The 7500-nt window shown below is 43.5% G+C and overlaps 1 protein-coding gene across 6 annotated transcripts in view; it reads right to left on the bottom strand.

Moving 5' to 3' along the window:
* LOC123499681 overlaps window positions 1-6449 on the bottom strand; it is a 22882-nt gene extending 16433 nt beyond the window's left edge. For 2 of the 6 annotated variants that reach the window (XM_045248062.1, XM_045248067.1), the window contains exons 1-2: window positions 3103-3239; window positions 2388-2508 (exon numbers count right to left, since the gene is read on the bottom strand). The gene's annotated coding sequence lies outside the window, so the exon portion shown is untranslated. The other 4 variants (XM_045248064.1, XM_045248063.1, XM_045248065.1 and 1 more) reach the window with 4 other exon arrangements.
* Between the last annotated feature and the right edge of the window lie 1051 nt (window positions 6450-7500).

Below are 7500 nucleotides of genomic sequence, written 5' to 3'. Positions count from 1 at the left end.
GGATCTACAATGACACACAGGGAATGCAGTGTCTAGTGACAGTATTCTTCGAAATCTGCTGTGTGTTGCTAGGCTGTAAGTCTCCACCACAGACACACAAGGTGGCAAATACTGAACACAGTGGCCTTCAATGCAAGCTCTGATATCAAGTGACAACTGATCTCACAGGCAGGCTTTGTGGACAGAGTGACTTATCCTGCTTTTTTTTTTTTTTTTTTTTTTTTTTTTTTTTTTTTACCAAGCATTCACACCTGACTCATGTCTTTTCTCACGGCTCACCAATGGTCTCATACAGTTTCCTACAACTACCAAGTAACAGCTATGGGCATTTCCAAGTCAAGCAGACACCATGCAGCAGTACATGTGCCTCTAACTGGCACATACATTTCAAAACTGCCACATAGTCTATAAGTGCTGTCTCCTGACAGCTAAGAGCATTATTCTAAAGGTCAAACAATAAGGAATATTTCTAAATTAACCATGATTAATGATGCTAGGAGGAAATAATAATGATGTTGACCTAAGCACAACATGTATTTGTGTTGATGCAACTACAATTTGAATTTATCCATCAATTTCCTCATAGAACTCCACTCAATTGGCACATCAGGTTCCCACAGCCTTCACACAGAATCCATTGGCTGACTGACATGAAATCTCTCATACTGGCCTCATCTTTGGACCTGATATTCTCCCACTAGTCAGCTTATGTCGTATCAACCAGAGATAGCTAGTCAACTTGTTGCTGGCAGGCAGAAATATATCGATATAGCTTCTTTCGTACAGGAACTGAGTGTCAGCCTTTGTGTGAGGTGAGAGACTGACACCAACAATGCTGAGCACTCTAGTCTCTGTGCGTAGTGAATGACTGACACCAGGAATGACAATCATTCATAATCTTACTTTATGACAAATTCATAATATGGCAATTGATTTTAATACTAAATACTCACATTTGTGAGATTCACCTGATAAGAATAGGTAGAGATTCATGACAATGAAGAAATGTTTTACTAGAACTGTACCTACTTAATAACCTGCACGTAATGACAGCATTCCATACTGACACAACACTCATGCTTGTGCAATAACACTTTTAAATAACACTTTCAAAAGAACCCTTGAGCAACATGAAGCTGGAAATGGCACAGCATAACGTCAGCAACAGCCAAATGACAAGTGATAGCTGGTGACAACTGATCCACACAGGCAGGCCTTGGGGGCACGGGGATGGCTGCTGCTGCCTTTTTTTAACTTCATACACGCTTCTCACCTCGTTTTGCGCCTCACCAATGGTTAAGAGTAATTTGATAATAATAATGTTAGTTTTCATCTGAAGGTTAGGTTAGGTTTAGATAAATTTAGTTTAAATCATCTCTTCATGATGTGGATTAATTTAAAAAGTAGAACAATTTTGGGTCAGAAAGAAGTAATTTGTGTAGGCTACTGTAACATCCAGAGCAGTCTTGTACAATCACTATGAAACAATTAAGAGCATTTCCGAGTTAAGCCAACACCACGCAGCAGTACACACACACCCAACTGCAACAGACACAACTCGTTTTGAAACACTCGGAAGCAGCATTAAGCTCTTCAGTACTGGGATGCATTTTTACCACGAGTTTTCTATACGATTAAACAATCTTATTTATAATACGAATGGCCTATGCAAGCTGGAAGATTAATGGCCAGAGTCCTCACCATTGTAATCTGCCACATGAATTTGTGAAGCTGCATAAAATTGCCAAGTGGTAAGCAGAATAAATATGAAAAATTGTCATGGTACTGAAGGGGTTAAGGGACAAACAAAACCCAATGGCACCACCACCAGCCACAGCAAACACTGCGGCTGTGTTCACTCCAGCACTGCCCAACATATATCACTGCACTGTGGCTGTTCTGTGCCAAACTGTACCTTAACTAAGCCTACACTTCAATCAAATGTCTAAAGGAAGACCAGATATTGCTACTACCACTACCACCACCACCACCACAGACATCTTACCTCTGCTTTGTGACTCACCTAACTTACTCACTCACCGCTCACCACACAGACGTTATTTCAATACACAGGTAACAAATAAACATCAGAATATTTACAAATGTTAATATTAGTCAGAATTCTCTCACATCAAACCACTAGACACTCACCACTCACCACACAGACGTTATTTCAATACACAGGTAGTAAATAAACGTCAGATTATTTACAAATGTTAATATTAGTTAGAATTCTCTCACATCACCCCACCAGACACTAACACAGACCGAGAGGGGCGCTGGTGCAATCCTGGCCCGCCGTCCTCCACCCTTCGTCAGTAGTACACTTGTGGTCAAATTTCACCAGTGTAAGTTACGCCACCCAGCCCTTGCTTCCCTTCACTCACCTCAGCACGTGCTTTCCCCCGAGCCTGAGTCCACCGGGGGATGCAGCAGGGGCAGGGAGAGGCCTCACAGGGACGGGGCAACACTGCTACACACACACACACACACAGGTACCAAGCTCACCTGTGGGAGGAAAACAACAACAAAGGCGGTGATTGGTGGGGTGGCCAGGTACACTCACGCACCTTGCATCTCTTATTTATCTCGCTTTTTTTTTTCTCTCTCTCTCTTTTATCTGTGCGTCTTTTTATCTTAGGTGTGACTCAGTTTATGATTCATTTTCTGGTTTTATTGTGAGTGTGGTTTCGTTTGGGTAGAAACTAGAATTATACCGAAAGGATGGTTTTAATTTAAAGTATTGGGTCTTTGTGGAGATTTTTTTTCTATTGCAGTTTCGTTTGTTCTGTTATTACTCGCCTTCATGTGATTCAGTTTATCAATCCTACCTATTACGTGCGCATTTTACGTGTCTAGTCACACACACACACACACACACACACACACACACACACACACACAGGGAATAACGAAATAATGTAGAGAGAGAGAGAGAGAGAGAGAGAGAGAGAGAGAGAGAGAGTATACATATTCAAGTATGAACCCACGGACGAAATCTAGATAAAACCCACTACATAATATACACCAACCACACCAACACTACAGAACACTTCACGTTAACTGCACACCAAACCAAAATAGCCACAGGCCACAGCTTACCTGACAACACTACACCACGTATCTATCTGAACTGTGTGGAGTTTAACGCGGATCAATCTATAATAGGCGACACTTGAGAAGGCAGACGCAAGCCAGTGGAGCCCCGCGGCCGCCCCTACACACTGCTGGGGAAACAAAACACGCCGCCGCCAAGGTAAACCACCGGATGCCGCCCCGGAAATGGGTGGGTGGGAGCAAGGGAGGGAGGGCGTAACCAGGGCGTCCCTCCTCCTGCACTTCGTTATGTTAGGGTTTAGGGAGTGAGCCAGCGCTGTTTTCTCTCATGAGGGATGTTACTGTAGATGCAAGTGCTGTGAGTGACTGTAGTGTGACATATTCTGAAACACTTCTAGTCTTCTACGCCGCATCTTTACTGAATGCAAAAGATTCTAGTTGAAGTGACGCGGGTTTTTCCGGGTGTTTTTACGGTTCTGGTAACAGATTGATATGGTTTCTATATTATTAGCAGGTGAAACACTTCAGAGAACTTGGTTAATCATCACTGTGGCATCTGACAATAGTCGTGGTGCTGTGGAGTCAGAGAGCAAAACGAATCAAAGAGAAGTCGACTGACAGTGAGTAATGACAAACCTATCCTAATCTAACCTAAGAAGCGTCTCTCGATCCTGCACTTCATTCTGGAGGGAGTGAGTCATTGCCGGTTTCTCACGAAGGGTGTTTGTTAGTTGCGCTGAGTGACTGAGTGAGTGACGGTGAGGTAATGGACGTGGGTTACTGGCAATCTGAAGCTTCACGTCTCAGCCTCACAAACAGGAAGATATGATACTGAAATTGTATTGTTCTAGATATGTGGGATCACTCTACGTTATGTTTCTATAGTTACGTTCAGTGACTCTTCTCTACGTCATGATAAATGCTATGGTATTATACTGCGCCTCACGTCCCATCTCAATCAATAAGCAAGACTGATTTCATATTGTTCTAAGTAGGTGGAGGGTATATTGCGTTACTATTTATAACATTGTTAGGCTTAGTTACTCCCCGTGCAGTGAAGAATGCTACTATGCTGTGCTTCACACCTCAGAATCTAGTAAACTGCTAAACCACGGCAAGGCAGAGCGATACCGTTGTTTAGTTTCGGCGGATGATAATTCTGCTGGCTGTGTTTACCTGCTCCGTTCTCTTCTACGTCACACGCTTAGAATTCCATGCTTCAAATCTCGTAAACCTAATAATGATTTCCACAACTCAGCGAGGCCGTTATTCTAGTTAGGTCGATGACAACACAGTGCTACGGTTCTCCACGCTCTACTCATACTGTTCTAGGCTCGACATCTCGTGAAAAAAAAAGGAAAAAAGCAGTGACATCGTAGTACTGTAGTTGTGATGATGACAACACACTGCATTCCACCTTTAGTATACATTTACGCTCACTAACCAATTTTACGACGTCACTCTCCTCCACGTCTCACGAACCAATAAACAGTGACACAGCAGCCTGATAGTATTGTCTTGGTCTCGTGATGACATGCTGCATTCCTGCTGGAGTTACGCTTAGTTACCCGCCACTCAGTCCTCTCTCACACGTCATACTCTTACTTTTTGTGCGACACTTTCCCTGCGCACGTCTGATCCCGCCGCCGAGCTGGTGCAGAAGTGTGTGTGTGTGTGTGTGTGCAAGGCCGATGACGGAGGATAGTGTCTAGAACGAAATATGATAACTGATTTAACGTGTCCAGGAGCCGGCTAGTCCACTTATTGTTAGGAATGTGTCCCACTCACCTACTCCTTCCTCCTTCCTACTTCTACCTACCTACCTACCTTCCTGCCTGCCTCGGCCCTGAGACACACTGCTGGGTACATACGAGGCTTAAAAACAGACGGTTCTCTCTCTTTTTTCAATTAACCCTGACGAAGCTTATTATTGTGCTTTATACTTATTTGATATATTTTTTCGTTCTCTCTCTCTCTCTCTCTCTCTCTCTCTCTCTCTCTCTCTCTCTGGAAAGTAATACCGTGCCTGTCGTCAGTGACTTTTGAGCGCGTTGCCTTGTGTCTGTCAGCGCGGAGCCATAGAATCGACTCCTTAATCTGATATGCTTTGCGTCGCGGGGGAGGGAGTGTGGGAGGGAGGGAGGGAGGGAGGGAAGCAGGGCCGCCAAAGTGGATTTGTAGATTTGATATTTTAGGGCGGTTGACAACTGAGAGCGTCCCTCTGCCTCGACGGCGGTCGTCAGGAGGATTAAAATCAATCATTTAATCAGATTAGAACGTCGCCTCTCCCACTCCCGTCCCTCCCCCAGCACAGGAACAGCCACAACCCGCCCCCCAGCACAGGAACAGCCACAACGAAAGGATTCTAATCTTGCTCCATACCCGCGTCTCCGCCTCAGACCCTCCGCTGCGCCTCGCCCTTCCCTCTCCTACGGATTATCATTTCCTCGTATTCAGCCACCTGTCTCTCCCAAGGCTTCCTAACATCCGCCTCTCCTCCGCACACTCTTCGGTCCGCCTCCCAGCCTACAAGTCCCTGAGCCCCTTGATATGACGATATATATACGTAGTTTTCAACATTTCTTGGGGCACTCTCGGGAGGCGTGGCGGCGCTGAGCCTCACAAGGGGATGTGAAGAAGGGTGTTTGATAGAAAAAAAGTCTCCTTGTACCCGTCCAGTGCTTCAGTAATGAACTAAATTTGCAGGAAAGTCTGTACGTGAGCCTCTTATTCTACTGAGCCTACTAATAGCGCTCATATTGATGGTATTGAGGTTTCTATTTTACTACTACTACTACTACTACTACTACTACTACTACTACTACTACTACTACTACTACTACTACTACTACTACTACTACTGCTGCTGCTGCTGCTACTACTACTACTACTACTGCTACTATTACGAACAACAACAACAATGTCAACATATATACTACTACTACTACTACTACTATACTGCTACTGCTGCTGCTACTACTACTACTACTACTACTACTACTACTACTACTACTACTACTACTACTACTACTACTACTACTTCTTCTTCTTCTTCTTCTTCTTCTTCTTCTTCTTCTTCTTCTTCTTCTTCTTCTTCTTCTTCTTCTTCTTCTACTACTACTACTACTACTACTACTACTACTACCACCACCACCAACAACAACAACAACTGACTTAACAATGAACTACACAGCTAACAAATTAACCCATCAACCAGACTAACAAAACACATCACCAATACTCTACTAACAACTACAAAAACACCACAAAAACAACAAAGATACGACGATAAACAAGAATACAAGCTACCACACCTTTTCACCCCTTCGGCAGCAGTGTTACCAGGTCAGCGAGGACACCCTGAACACCCGCCCCTCGTCCCTGCGTATTGGAAGCCTTCAGGAGATCAGTCGCTATTCTCCCCCTTGGAGAGACAGCATGGAGAACCTTACCACCTGTCAGGACGAGACGGAATAGGGTCACCGCTGCCATTGAGGACCTTGGCGTCAATAGGTAAAGGGGGTTAGATTATTAGGATTGTCAGTGTTTTGACAGGTGAGTGAGTGAGATGAGTTGGGTTACAGGTGAGTGGGTGGATGGGTGGATGGGTGAATGGATGAATAAATGTATGAATGGTTGTATAAGTAAATGAGTTAATGAATGAATGGATAGATGGATGGAATTTGAACGGATTAATATGTGAATGTATGTATGGATGAATAGGACCATGAATGAATGAATAAATGGGTAGATGAATGGGTGGCTGGATGTTAAGATGAATAAATAAATGATAAGTGAATAACTGAATGGAGTGATCCGTAAGAATTTAAGTAGAGTAAAATAAATGATAGAAAAATGAAAAGATATGGGAAAAAGATCAAAGAATAAAAATGAAAGAAAGAAAGAGGAGGAAGAAAAGGTTATGATGGTAATGGTGATGAACATGAAAAAAAGAAAGAAAAAGAAAACTGATACACAAAGAAACAAAAAAGTCGAAACAAATACACCACCACCACTACCACCATCACCACCACCATCACCACTACCACCACCACCACGCAGCATACAAGTTACAGTAAATAATGACTTTCAGAAACGGTTCCGCCATTACAGTGAAGTCATTGCATGAATAAATACAAGTTATATAATTCAGGTTACATTACTGCACGTTTGGATCTGGCCAGCAGGTGTGTGTGTGTGTGAGGATGGGTAGGTAGGTGTGTGTGTGTGTGTGTGTGTGTGGGCGGGTGGGTGTCCTTGTGGCCTTGTGTACAATTTCATTAGTTCGCTCCAATTTAATTTGCCTTTAAATTAGGTATTCATATGAGAGAGAGAGAGAGAGAGAGAGAGAGAGAGAGAGAGAGAGAGAGAGAGAGAGAGAGAGAGAGAGAGAGATACTAGTTTTTTACACAACTCATCATGATTTTCTAACACACCAAAACT

The sequence above is a fragment of the Portunus trituberculatus genome, chromosome 50 (genome assembly GCF_017591435.1).
Source record: "Portunus trituberculatus isolate SZX2019 chromosome 50, ASM1759143v1, whole genome shotgun sequence".
Taxonomy (NCBI): domain Eukaryota; kingdom Metazoa; phylum Arthropoda; class Malacostraca; order Decapoda; family Portunidae; genus Portunus; species Portunus trituberculatus.
Note: the sequence above shows the minus strand (reverse complement) of the source record. Positions and strands in the feature narration are given on the sequence as shown.